This window comes from Vipera berus, assembly GCF_964194415.1.
Source record: "Vipera berus genome assembly, chromosome: 4".
NCBI classification, from domain to species: Eukaryota; Metazoa; Chordata; class Lepidosauria; order Squamata; family Viperidae; genus Vipera; species Vipera berus.
In genome coordinates, this window is record NC_138206.1 from 108087192 (window position 1) to 108102784 (window position 15593).

Sequence of the window (15593 nt, forward strand, 5' to 3'; positions counted from 1 at the left end):
AGCGGCTGCAGTTCAACGAGACGGAGGAGTGAGTGAAAGCGACTGGAGGCTTTTGTGAGCAAAGTGTGAGTGAGTGGGGGGGGGCTTTTGCGAGCGAAGGGTGAGAGAAAAAGGGAAAAGTGAGGGGGAGAAGGGAAAAAGAAAAGGCACTGACTTCTGACTTCCTCTGTTACAGGAGTAGAAGGAAGCATTAACATTGAACCTCAACTTTTTGCTTTTCTATAATATTATAAACTAGCCATTTCTATAACAATAAATGAATTTAACCAATGAAACCCCAAATACCCCCCCCCTTTTTTTAGTCATCAAGCTTTTGACACCTTGTTAAGCACTGGTGTATTGTCATGATATTGTCGTGTCCTAAAAGTGGTACAATTTCTGAAAAGGTTGAAAAGCCCTGATGTAAATGCAGCCTAAATTGTTTATCGCCATCCTATTTGCAAATAATATCTTACTTAGCTAGTTGAGATGGTGTAGTTGGGCAGCAGGGAGGGGTGCAAAGTTCCTGCCTTCACTGCAGAAAACTTCCCTGTGCAATGTTTGCCGGCCAGGTCTTTTGGCACGCTCAGCAGCAATACCTCTTGGCTTTCGAAAGCCAATAGGCCAGGCGTAGGGAACCTGGGCTCTTTTATGACTCGTGGACTTCAACTCCCAGAAGATGTTACATAACATAACATCAACTGGAAGATGTTAAACTGTCCTTCTGTTTCTTTCCTTCCCAAAAATTGTGTTAATGAGTCCTCTCTAAGCTCTGCTGATCAGCTTGTCCTGGATTGTTTTGCTGCAAAATGGAATGATTTGCAAGTTGCAGTTGAGACATCTCATTTTAGATATATCACATATAATTGAAGATTGTAATTAGTTGCATGTGCACGTTCAGCAAGTGTGATGTATTTGTGCTGTCATTTCTAGGCCTCTTTCCAACCACATCCAGAAAAATTTGTAACAAACATTGGAATTCTTAAGGCCATATTTGGTATTTCCTAGCAATCTGTTACTGGAAGGAAAAAGCAATCCCTGCTGCGTTATTGATCCCAGAGAAGCATTTGCATGTATGCAGGTATCCTTAGAGTGCCATAGTTATGGATGAGAAATATTGGTTGCAAAGTTGGCATTTCTGGATGTAATACAGATATTTTGGACTTATTTTTGTTTCTTTGCATGTTTCATATTTTTAAAAAGGTATATGCTACTGACTATGCTTATGCACATATGTAACATCTTTTGCTAGGATACATGACCACTGCTTGTCCAGAATGTGAAAAGTGAAAGATTGTGACTAAACAAAATTTTAATGTACAGATAATACCACCTGAAATTATTTTAGCCTTTTTAATAAATGTTGTTATTGATGTTAAGCTCACCATGGAAAACATCATATATTGTTATGTATATACTAGGTTAATTATTTAAAGACTGAAGTGCAACATAACTAGATTCTAAATAATCTATTTTTCAAAACACACAACGGTCCAAACAGTAAAAGTAAAGTCCAAATTAAGAATATTTCATTCTTAAGAATTGTTTAATTTAAAGTGGTTTAGTTGTAATAGATGGTTAGATTCAAAATAGTTTTCAAGAGTATGTACAAAATATATTATTTTTTTCTAGCATCAGCTAAATTAGACATATTACATTGAGAAAAATGTTTCTCATTTCTTTCCTGTTACCTTTATTGATTTCATTGCAGAGATGTTAACATAGGAAATAGATTATTTTGTTATCTAATTTTACCTTCCAAAAGACAGAAGCAGATGAAAAATGTGAGGTTCTTTCCTGTTGGCTTTTTTGAATTAGCTGTTTTAGATTCTAAAAGTTTAGTTCCTAAAGAAGTAACCCTGTAAATAATTTTAATGTCCTCCTCTAGTGCAGGGTAGGCAACCTTGGCTCTTTTATGACTCAAGGACTTCAACTCCCAAAATTCCTGAGCCAGCATGGCTCAGCTTGGAAACCTCTCCCTTTCCCCTCAGCATGGCTGGCTTAGGATTTCTGGGAGTTGAAGTCCACGAGTCATAAAAAAGAGCCAAGATTGCCTAACCCTGCAATAGGCTTTCAAAAGTCAATAGAGGGAGGTGTTGTTGTTTTTTTTTTGCAAAAAAAATAAAAATGGTGCCGGAACACCGTTCTGAGCGTTCTATGAGAAAAAAGGCCCTGGTATAAAGTATTAACAACATTCCAAAGATACTATTGATTATGCTGATAGTTTAAAAACATTTATTTTTTACTTCATTTTCACTTCCAAAAGGGTTGTGAAAATCATTTGCAAAAATACAAAAGCAATAACAATGCATGTACATGCTAAGAGCTGCAATATTCAGAGCCCTGGTGTCATGATGGTTAGAATGGAGTACTGCAGGGTAATTATGCTCATTTCCAGGAGTTCGATCCTGATGGAATCAAGGTTGACTCAGCCTTCCATCCTTCTGAGGTCAGTCAAATGATTGGACTCTGATTGTTGGGAGCGATATGCTGTAAAGCACTATGGAACAGTATATAAATCTAAGTGCTGTTGCTATTGGTATTTCTGTGAAATTTCTCTCCTCCCTCTTTACTCGTGACCTCTCGCCTTGACTACTGTAATGCTCTCTACATGGGGCTTCCCTTGAAGACCACTCAGAGGCTCCAACTGGTACAGAATGCGGCCGCGAGAGTTGTCTTGGGAGTTTCCCGGTACTCCCATGTTACACCTTTGCTCCGCGAGCTGCATTGGTTACCAGTTGTCTTTCGGGTGAGGTTCAAGGTTTTGGTTACGATCTTTAAGTCCCTACATGGCATGGGTCCGGGATACCTCAGGGACCACCTGCTGCCGGCATCAACTCCCCTCCTCCCTGTGCGTTCCCACAGAGAGGGCCTCCTCAGGGTGCCGCCAGTCAAGGAATGCCGACTGGTGGCCCCCAGGGGGAGGGCCTTCTCTGTGGGCGCTCCGGTATTATGGAACCAACTGCCGGTGGAGCTCCGGATGGCATCAGACCTCCGAACTTTCCGTCGTGGCCTGAAGACCCACCTATTTGAAATGGCTGGTCTGGCCTGACGGGGGATTATGGGTTTTAATTTGTCGTTTTAGATTTGTATTACTGTTTTTAAGTGGGCATGGGTTTAATCTTTTTTAATTTTTGTATTGTCTTTTTTATATATGCCCTGTGAACCGCCCTGAGTCCCTACCAAGGAGAAGGGCGGTATACAAATTAAATAAAACTTGAAACTTGAAACTTGAATTATGAAATTCTTATTCAGTTTAGGAACTGGGTTTGTCTAGTCTGGTGAAAAGAAGGACTAGAGGTGTCATGATAGCAGTGTACCAATATATGAGGGGTTGGCACAAAAAAGAGGGGGTCAACCCATTTTCCAAAGGACCAGGACAAGAAGCAATGGATGGAAACTAATCAAGGATACAAGCAACCTACAATGAAGGAGAATTTCCTGACAGTGAGAACAATTAACCAGTGGAATGGCTTGCCCTCAGAAATTGTACGTGCTCCATCACTGAAGGCTTAAGAAGAGCCTGGGTAGCCATTTGTCTGGAATGGTATAGGATCTCCTGCTTGTGTAGGGCATTGGACTAGAAGACCTCCAAGGTCCCTTCCAACTCTTTCATTCTGTTCTGTTCTTCATCAGTTTAATCTTCCTTCTTCACATGTTGATGAAGATGTATATCTTAAATAATGACCAAATATGTTGTGCACATTTCTCTTTATGTCCCTTTGCATATGCATATGTATATGCTACAAATATTCCATAAGGATGCTCCCAACTCTACATTTCTGAAAAGGAGGGGAGGGGGAAAGTTGGGACAAAAATCAAAAACAGACAGAGGGAAAAGAGTCTTTGTGTTTTCTTTGCATAATTTTTAAATGCATCATTAAACCATGTCTATGCAGAACAATGGTGATCCATACTTTCAAGATAACCATAGAAAGCCAACTTGTAAAGAGAAAACGACCATATATTGGTTATAACACATTAGGAATTGCACTGCTTTTTCAAATTTGTTTTGCTGCTCCAGTGCATGATAAGTGTATAATTCTTCATGTAATGATAATGGCATATAACTCAGAAATAAATTCACATGTTTGAAATGTATTAACACCACAATTAACAAACTTACAGACCCAAAATGAGCCAATAAATCCACATGCTCATATCATATGGGGAAATGACTCTGCACCCAATTTACATTTCCAATGCAATTAAGTCAGTAATCAGTCTTTAAACATGTTATCTGTGGTATCCAGTAAGAAAAAAAATCATTTTTTTCTTTAATTATGCTAATCTTAACGTTGTAAAAAACATATTGTTTAATTTCTTAATGTTAATATTTCTTAGCCACTGCTTTATTAAAATAGAATATTCCAACTGTTCGTGCAAGAAGCTACTATATATAGCTAAAATACCTTTTAGTTATGTATTTTAAAATATTGCCTTTGAATCATGCATACATACACACAAATCCAACGTTGATGAAAATTAGGGAGATTTGGATGGTTTTGGTGAGATGGGCAGCTATATGTATATTTGATAAATGAACATCTGAATCAAAATATAAAATCAGTAAGTATTGTAATTGCCTCTACTACCATTTGACTATTCTAAACAAATAAAAGTCTTCCTTATGAGACACAAATGGTTTAAGCACTTCATGGGCAGTACATTGAGCTGAAGTGTTAATAGCTCTATTTACTGTGTGTGTGTGAGAGAGAGAGAGAGACAGTGTTCAGGTCTGTGTTTCCTCTTAGCAACTACTTGACAGATTTTGGGAAGTGTTTTGTCATACTCTTAAAAGTGGGAAACTCTGTTTCAGTCTCTGCCATGATATCAAAGGGTCAAATAGTAACTCTCTAATTATGCTCAGAAAGAGGATACCGTATTTTGTGTTTTTTTTTAACTTGATCATTTTGTTCCATAAAGAAATTGAAGTCAAAATATATGCCTAGTGAGAAAGCGAGACCCATAATTTAAGGAGGGGGTTGCTTTTTTCATTTTTAAATATACTTTTTAATATCCAATAATACTAAAAAAATAATTGTAATTAAAGATGGAAAAAAGATAGAAAAGAAGTACAAAAGGAAAATTAAAAAAGAAAATATAGAATTATGACTACCATTCTTTTTTATGAATAATAGCCACTTTATTCTTTTCCCTTTTTTAATCCATTTTAATCCCCAAATCCATAAATTATCAGTTCAATCTTTTTTTTTCCTTTCAACAAAAAGTTCTTATAAAGTTTTCCGTTGTTCAAAAATGACTCTTTTAACATGTTTCCATGGCTTGCTTTGCCATTTCTGTAACTCTCATCAATTTTATAACCCAGTCTTTTACTATCCCTATTTTATTATTGGGGAAACAGAACAACCACTTCACAAATACATGACACAACACAAGAGAAGAAACTCATCAGGATAGGATTCAACAATCCATCTTCATCTAAAGGGTCACTATTTTGAAAACAGCAAAGTTCACATTCTGTACCAAGAAAACCAGTGGTTTGAAAGAGGACTCAAAGAGGCCATTTACGTTAAAACTGAACAGCCCTTCTTCAACAGAGGAGGAAGAATGCAACACCACCTATGTCCTATTTACAGTGCAGTCCTATAGAATAGAATAGAATAGAATAGAATAGAATAGAATAGAATAGAATAGAATAGAATAGAATAGAATAGAATAGAATAGAATAGAATAGAATAGAATAGAATAGAATAACTTTTTTATCACTTGGAATGTACACTAATCAGCATACATTAAAATGAAATTTCATTGCATACAGCTCTCAAAGGGTCTCCACCTATGATATACACTGCATAAAGATAACATAAATACATACATACATACATACATACATACATAACTATGCATATAGCCACACATATTATATGACACAGAGAAACAACAGTCTAGTTCAGGTTATGTATGCATGTGCAGTCCCAAGAAGGTTCCACACCCATTTGAGTGAATCAGGTGACTCTGAAGATAGAGATAAACCCCCACGTAACCCCAACAATTCTGAGTTCTAACAATCAGATTACTACAAAGCAGTGGTGGGATTCAGCCAGTTTGCACCAGTTTGGCAAAACTAGTAGCTAATTTTTTGTTGCCCAGGCCCAGAATGGACTTCCGGAAGTGGCATCTACACAGAGAACTGGTGGTTCACCTATTTGAATCCCACCACTGCTACGAAGAATATAATCCTTCTATCCCCTATCATGCAGTCAGAACTGAAGAAGCTTCTTGGATGAAAAGGAAGTGTTTTCAAAGAAAAAAAACTCAAGAAAGTCCAGTTGCCCTTTGGGGGAGAAAAAAATACCTTTGGGACAACCATGATCTGGATGATGGGTAATCTCCATAGACATTTTAAACCATGATACCCCAATCTCAGATTCTGACCTTCCAATCCAAACAATCTCTTATTTCTTAAGATTATCCATTCCCTCATCCGTATTAAAGAGCATGCAGCAAAATACAGGAAATCATTAGAAATGTCTTTTCCATTAAAAACAAACCCAAACCGTAATATCTAACCAATCAATTTGAAATAATGTTAGGGTTAATTGTTCTAAATAAATACACATCTATTTATGTTGATTTTGATCTGAGATAAATCTAAGATACATTTGATTCATTTACGGTTATAAATGGAAAACAATTATTGGAACAACTTCTTAGATATTTAGAAGAACTCAAGCAATATTTGACACCTAAATTAATACTGGGTTTTAAAACTTAAAACATACAAGGATATATATGATTCTTTTCTTTACTGATTAATTTAAAAGTATTGGCACAATATCTTAACAAACAAATGATGCCTAAATAAATAAATGGTTGCCTCTTCTGTAAGGTATTTTGACTAATATTTCATGTGCAATAAGCCAAAGAACAAAATACAACCTATCAATCTAATTCATAAAAAGTGATCATTTGCATTTAGGCAAGACCAGTTACAGAAATTTTCACTGCACCCTGTGAAGGGCCTTTGAGTATCCAATAAAACCATTTTCACTGATTTCGATTTTTCAAAATATGTATCTGAGATATCAGGAAGAAATATAATAGTGTCAGATGCTTGATGACCTTTTTAAAAAAAATGGATGAACAAAGATAGGACCATTTGTAATCTATGTGCTCAGGGTCATGGTCAATATTGACATTTAGCAAGGAAATCAGATGATAGATTGCACAATCATTCCTCCATACCAGAAAAATATTGGGCTCTTTGCCATTGGTAAATGTCCTTGGAGATTTTCAGTCATCCAGGTCATGATTGTCCCAAAGGTACTTTTTCAAGAGGCAACTGGACTTTCTTGGTTTTCTTTTAAGAGGTTTCACTTCTCATCCGTGAAGCTTCTTCAGCTCTGACTGGATGGTGGGGAATGGAATCCATTCCCTAAAATGTTCACTTAAACCTGGCTTTGTGGTCAGAAGCAAATGTGGTCAATGCAAAGATCTCTCTCTCTCTCTCTCTCTCTCTCTCTCACACACACACACACACACACACACACACACACACACACACAAACTTATGTGTGGAGAAATACCCCAGTTATTGAATTATCTTCTGAGATCTAGGTTTGTGTTCAGTTTGTATGTATTTAAACACTGTGGAAGGTAAAGCATCCTTTGCAAATTATACTATCAGAAAGAGTTGGAATGCTTAAATAGTATCTTTCAGTAGCTTTTAAGGAATCTTCTCAGTCCCTTTTCTTCACCCATTTCTCCTCTAATAGCCCCTATTTAGTTTTAACGACTGATAGCACCAATACTGCTTTTTTCTCCTCCAGGATTTGATATACTGTCCCCTAATTCCGGGTCAACAGACTGTCGGTGTTGTTCTTCTCTCTTCTTCCATCAATTCCTCTTCAGTGGCCAGCATGTGTTAAGTGTGCCATGCCTGCGAGCCAGCCAGTTTATTTGCAGAAACTAGGCATCATTCAAAAGATTTAATTAGCAGATTGTTGAACCCAACAGGACATTTCCTTTTGGAGCACAGAGAGAAGTAAAACAGTGAGGAATTGGTCTATTCCTTTCCGTGCAACTACAATAGCCTCAGTTTGGTACAGTTGCCTGCCATGCAGAATTTGAAGCACGATTTATTTATTTATTTTTGAAAAGGCCGGGATGGGCAAACCAATATCCCCTGGTATAGTCTTATAATCTTTTTTTTTCCCCAAGTGCAACCCTGACCCAGGTTTTCCTGTGCAGATCTATGAGAGAATCACTTACTCCAGACACCCTTTATTCTGCAAATGATGCCTTTTGTCTGTCTGCTGGTTTCTTCTCATAATTCCTTTCAACTCACAGATGTCCAGGGCTGAAATAAACCTGGGAGAGAAAACTGAGAATGGTGTATGTGTGTGTGTGTGGGGGGGGTGTCTTGATGAGGTGAAGTCCTTCCCTCCTCCCCCTCCTCCCAAACTTTCTACTTAAAGCTTTTCCCTCAACTCCAGTTTACATAGAAGAAACACCTCCTCTCTGGAAAAATAGGTAGTCAAAAAGAATTACAACTTTCAAAGTGATGTAAGTGGTTCATAATATATGTATATGTAATGCTCAGCAAGCTGCGTGCTTCAAAAGAGTGAGAGATAAAGATACCCCAGCTGTCCTTTGAATCAAAGTAGGTATGTTAATTATGCCAAATCCCACAGATCTGATCAAGTGATGTTGGTTGAATAAATCATTTCCAGCTTGCTGCTGGATGTGTGCAAATTTTGCACATGACAGGGAGTCTCCTCTGAGCAATTTTCATTCCAGAAAGATGTATTATTGCTTTTCATCCAATCAACAGGAGGGCTTCTGAGAAATGTAGTAGGATGCAGGCATTCATAAGATAGCAGAGTTATTATTCCAGCAGATTTTTTTTTATCATTTTGCAGAATGCTTTGCCAGCCTTTTGGTCTCTGGAGAGCAGTTGGCTAAGCAATCTTAATGTCAGCCTGCTTAAACCTTTAGATCACTAAAACCTGAATTTCAACTTATTACAGTTTATAATGGATGGGATGGAAAGGATTGGAATCCCAGGGTTATTTTCTATTCATGTGAGGCCCACCAAGTATATCCAATTGATCTCGCCCAGTCTATTCTTAGCGTCTTCGGATTCCAGCTGTGAACACACTTTAGATATTCTATGGCATTGACTTAAGCAGCTGATCACCCATAAAAAGTTGTTGCAAATGAAGGAGGAAGAAGGAAAACATTGATGAACATATTACTAAATTCCATCTTAGAGCAACATCACAAAGCTGGATAAAAAAGCTCACACTTCGTATAAAAGACCTTCCTTAATTCCTAATTAAAGAATCCCTATAAGTCCACAACAGAGAGCCTGGACAGCCTCAGAAATTTATTACTCTGCACTTGGATCCTCTGACTTTGTAACAAGTACTGAATTGGAGGAGCATAGAGTCCTTTAAAAAGGTGCAGCTGAAGAATTCAATCCCATTCACCCATTTAAGTCACCATCAGGAATTGCAGTAATCAAGTATAGACATAAATATCACACACTTCAGTCCAAAGCTATGAAACAACACATTCCCAACATATGTTGCCTTGAGAAATTCCAGGACCAGCGGTTAGCTGGGGTTGCTTTCCATATAAGAAATAAACCACTGACATTACATAATATTACATAATATTTGATTTGTGAATAAATGCAGAAGTAGAGTAAGAACAAAAGCAGAATATCAGTTATCCCATCACCCTTCAAAAGCGATACCAAATGTCACAGCACAGCTCTACTCTTCCTTTCTGGTTGTTTCCACACAGCCATAACTTTTGCCTTCCCCTCTCCAAACCCCCAAATCATTTTCACATTATATCTTTATCAGTGACCTACTTATGCCCCCTCCTCACAGAATATATTTTTCTGGTATGGAGGAAAAAATCCCAACCATTTTGATCAGCCTAAAACAGGGATTTTCAACCAGTGGTACGGGTACCACCTGTGGTACATTGGCACCTGGCAGGTGGTATGCGACCATCCTAGAGAAGTGGTAGCAGGGGAGGGGAATGAACTGAATCGGTGGCAGCACCGCACAAGCCTGGCTGGAGCTGCAGGGCTGTCAGGGCTCAGCGGAAGCGCCAGGATCAGTGCCAGGCTCCAGCTGAGCCCAGAAGAAGCACCGATCAGCCGGAATGTTGCAGCATCTCCAGGGTCTTGTGATTTACATTCAGGTGCTTGGCAACTGATTCATATTTATGACGGTCACAGTGTCCCAGGGTCACATGAAGTGACCAAAACCTGCTGCAACCATCCAGCAGAGGGGGGGAAAATAAAAACAAACACCCCCACCTCCGCTGCCAATCCTCAACAGAAATGCTCACAATGAAAACCTCGGACATGAGGAAGAGCACTGCCAGGCAGGGCAGGCAGGTGTCTTGCTCGGCTGTGGTTTGGGGGGCACTTTTTCAGTGCCATTGTAACTTCAAACAGTCACTAAGCGAACTGTTGTAAGTCGAGGACTACCTGTACTTCATCACTTTTTTTTTCTTTTCTTTCTTTTTGGTCATCACGTTTTTGACACCTTGCTAGGTGACTGGTGGTACTCGGATGTTGCCATATCCTAAAAGTGGTACAATGGGTGAAAAGGTTGAAAAGCCCTGGCCTAAAATACTGGTGGGATAGCAGTAAGTCACCATAACTCCTTGGCTTCAAATGACAACTGTTACTTCAGCCACGCTTGTCATTCAGGCCACACAAACACAGGGACACATCCTCTTTTTTTTCCTTTGTTTGGATGAGAAATAAATGTGGCGGACTCTGAGCTTGGTTGTTTGCTTGCAGGTATTTCATTATCCAACTAGATAACATCATCACTTCTAGTGAATGTGGGGTTTGCTGCCTTTTTAGATATATAGCCTGCCCTGCCAGTGTTGGTTGGGACGCCATGGTTTTCTCCTAGGGCAGGGGTGTCAAACTTAATTTCATTGAGGGCCGCATCAGCATTGCGGTTACCCTCAGGGGGCCGGGTGGGTATGGCCAGGGTGGGCGTGGCCTACTGGGTGGGCGTGGCTAGAGTGCATATGGCCTACTGGGTGGGCGTGGCCAGCTCTACATCGTTCGCATCAAGGGTGCTTATGGGGGCCTGGGCAGGAGTGGGACAGATCTGAGGGTCTCTGGCAGAAGGAGGGTCTCTGGGCCAGGGCCAAGGCAGTGGGGGCCGTTCCCTCACTGTTTCCAGGATGGCTTCGCGGGCCACATGAAACCACTTCGCAGGCCGGATCCGGCCCCCAGGCCTTGTGTTTGACATGTCTGTCCTAGGAAGTTCCTTGATTAGAGTATGGAATTGCTTTCTAATCAAGGAACCACCAAGGAGAAAGTGACAGGGCAAACTATTGTAATACAGTAAACAAGAACCCAACTGAACACTCACTAACACTGAAGAGGTCACCTAGTAGGATAATGAAACATCTACATGCAAATAACCCATATCAGAGAGCACTAAGGACTCTTCAAGCTACTTCTATTCCCTTTTATTGGAGAAATAAATATTCCATAGCCATTCCTCACATTCTAAGAAAATATTCCATTTCTAATATGCAGAGTGCTTTGCTTCTAATTTCCACGTCTGTATTACTGTGAACAGACAATTCATAGCAATCTGGATTAATATTGATCGTATAAAATGGAGAAATTGTTTATATCTCCTTCCTGGCATGTACCACAGGCAGACAAGCTCAGTGTAAATCAAGCACTTTGTAATCTTTGCCAGAAGTGGGTTTACCATGAATGGTACAGATGGCATAATTCAACATTAATAGTAAAATAAAATTAATCATTCTGGCTGACTTCATTAGAGATGTGCAGATCCACTATAATATATTTTGACAGGGCAGTCTTGTAATCTGGTGTTTTAAACAAACAAAAAATAATAATAATGAAGAAGTATTTTCCAGACTTGATGGCAAATGGGAAAGATGGCCATGAGTTCTATTTATTAAATGCAGACAGAGGACAAGTAATTTTTTTACATCTCAGTTAACCTTTAACAACCTGGCACTTTTATTAAAAGTATCAAGACCAAAGCAAAGAGAACCATTTCTATCTACAGGGCTACCTGGGTTAATGAAAGGATGAAGACCTACAGAAATGGCAGAGAAATACTGGGAAATGAAAGCATCTTCTACTCATCTCATGTCTTCTTTAAAAAAAACTCCTCTAGATTTGCTAAGGGTGAAGTGGTGGTGGCCCAGTAGTTAAGACATTGGGCTTGTTGGCTGGAAAGCCAGCAGCCCAGGTTTGAGACACCAAGCACTATGTGATGGGGTGAGCTGTCATTCTTGCCCTGTGACGTCATGCTGGCCACATGACTGCATACGTTTCTTCAGATAGCACTGGTTCACTGGTCTTGAAACTTCCCCCCTCTAGTCAGCAATGACTACTGGAGTAAAATTCACAGGGATTCCTTTACCTTTTAAAAAAATATTTTTACCAGGTTTGCTAAAAATTTGTTTTGGGGAGAAAAATCAAGGATGCCAGTCAGATATAACTATTGACTAGAATCTCTGTCTGTCTCTGGAGTCACGCTCCATTCCTCACGATCTGTTCTCAGGGGAATTCATGGCAAAATACTTTAACCATGCTTATCACTGAGCCCTCTTAGGATAAAAATTAAAAAAAAAAGAACAAAGTCAAATTCTTCTCACAGTTCCCACAATGCTTTTGGGTACTCACAACGAGTGTTATATTTGCTTTTAGCTTTTCTGTTTCACATGAGTTTTTGTCCTTTCTAGAAGCCGTGGTATGCCTTCATTGTTTTACTGATGCTATAAAAGCAAAAATTGCCGGTTATTAATTGAGAAAATGGATAGAGTTATCCTCAACTTAATCACTTGATAAGAAAAACTGAAAGGAAGATTAAATTACACGCTGCTCTAATGTTTCTGGTTTGCAATAAATTAATGTCAAGGTATTTTTTTTAATTTAATTTAATTTTTTTATGCAGCCTTTTATGCAGTATTTTCCATTTTGATTAGGAGGAAATGGGACTTGAAAAAAATGTGATAGGATAAAATCTGAAGTGCAGTGGCTAAGCAATAAGTACATAAAAATACCAGTTTTCTACATTCGTTTGCCTTTTATATGCATCATTTACTGGATTTTGCTACATCCTGTTGCTTCTGCTTTTATTTATTTATTTTTTGATGGAGAAAGAAATGAAGCTTAATGAGGCAGTGTCTTAGTCCAACAGGCCACACATGAAGACAAAAAACAATCAGATGCATATTTATGCTTAGATCAAGGTTAATTACAATTGCAGCTCAATCAGCAGGTTGTAAGCCTCACCAGGGAAAAGTGCAACCTCCACCTGTTGTTTTTAGTGGCCAGAGTAATGCCTTCCATTTGGAGTTGATGGAATTTAAAATGTCCCTTTAGTCTGGTGGATACACTTGCAATCCTGCTGAGTGCAATTCGTATCCATTAAACAAACCAATCACCACCTGGAAGAAATCAGACTAGGAACATCTTATATCTGCTTTTTTGCAATGAGTTTGCTATATATATATTCAAACGAATGTAGAAAACTGGTATTTTTATGTACTTATTGCTTACCCACTGCACTTCAGATTTTATCCTATCACATTATATATATATATATATATATATATATATATATATATATATATATATATATATATATATATATATATATATGATTTTTTCGCGGGTGTTTGTATGTGGATCTTTGGTCATTCGGGTTTTTCCCTACGTAGAATTGAAGGTGTAAAAGCAACGTTTCGACGGAATCCCATATATATATAATATATGTCAAATGCTTGTTAACTATTTTTAGATTACCTTGCTAGGCCCCAAACATGGGACAAATCTTTATTTCCTGTGTCAGCCTAACCTGAAGGCCATCGACAGGCAGTAGTCACACCGGTGACAGCTCATATTTGTGTATTTTTTTTTAAATTGCTAACAAAGAATTAAGGGAGACTGATATGCATTTCAAACTTATTAGTTTTCATTAGTTTTTTTTTAAAAAATTACACAAATATGAGCTGTCACCGGTGTGACTACTGCCTGTCGATGGCCTTCAGGTTAGGCTGACACAGGAAATAAAGATTTGTCCCATGTTTGGGGCCTAGCAAGGTAATCTAAAAATAGTTAACAAGCATTTGACACATATCTCCCCTTGCTTCTCAGCTAACAAAGTGAGAGAGAGCCTGTGGCTTAGAGGTGAAAACAACTGCCTAATGTGCAATCAGCCCAGGTTCGAATCTCAGAAGGGTATGGCTGACTGATGAAAACTAATAAGTTTGAAATGCATATCAGTCTCCCTTAATTCTTTGTTAGCAATTTTTTTTAAAAAATTACATGTTATATATACATGTTTTCTGAGGTTTTCGCGGTGTTTGTATGTGGATCTTTGGTTATTCGGGTTTTTCCCCGTGTAGAACTAGAGGTGTAGGAGCAACGTTTCGACGGAATCCCATCCGTCATCATCAGGCTGGTGGCTTCAGCTTCCTTCTTCTGGGAGAAGCATGTGGCTGTTTGTTCCTCTTTTTTAAACTGCCAGAGGGGGTGTGTTCTGTGGGTGGAGGTGTGCTCTGATTGGGTGGGGGATTAAGTGTGTTCTGATTGGGTGGGAGTGTGTTTTGAATGGTGGGTGTGTTCTGATTGGGTGGGGGTGTGTTTTGAGTGGATGGGCTGGTCTCAGCTGCCAGCCTTTAAAAAAGAGGAACAAACAGCCACATGCTTCTCCCAGAAGAAGGAAGCTGAAGCCACCAGCCTGATGATGACGGATGGGATTCCGTTGAAACGTTGCTCCTACACCTCTAGTTCTACATGGAGAAAAACCCGAATAACCAAAGATCCATATATATATAGATAGATAGATAGATAGATAGATAGATAGATAGATAGATAGATAGATAGAGGGACGCGGTGGCTCAGTGGGTTAGGACGCTGAGCTTGTCGATCAGAAGGTCGGCAGTTTGGCGGGTCGAATCCCGAGTGCCGCGGAACAGAGTGAGCGCCTGGTACTCGTCCCAGCTTCTGCCAACCTAGCAGTTCGAAAGCACGTAAAAATGCAAGTAGAAAAATAGGGACCACTACGGTGGGAAGGTAACAGCGTTCCGTGCGCCTTTGGCGTCTAGTCATGCCGGCCACATGACCACGGAGACGTCCTTGGACAAGCGCTGGCTCTTCGGCTTTGAAACGGAGATGAGCACCGGCCCCTAGAGTCGGAAACGACTAGCACACATGTGCGGGGGAACCTTTACCTTTACTATATATAGATAGATAGATAGATAGAGAGAGAGAGAGAGAGAGAGAGAGAGAGAGAGAGAGAGTATATATATATAAAATAAAGACTGACAGCAGACAAAGACCCAGTGGTCCATCAAGTTTGCTTAATTATTACTTTTATTATTTATTTGTTTAAAAATTGTGGGATGATAGAGATGTGTTTTTCTCAATTGTGTTTAAACTCAGTTATTGATGACTGAACCACTATTTTTGCTGGAAGCTGGTTCCAATCTTCCACTTTTCTTTATGTCAAGTAACAATTCTAACATTATTTTTCTTCTTATCCTAAAGCCATTTTTAAACCTTTATCTTTTCTGGATATTTGAGAAAGAGTAGAATATTTGACAAAGAA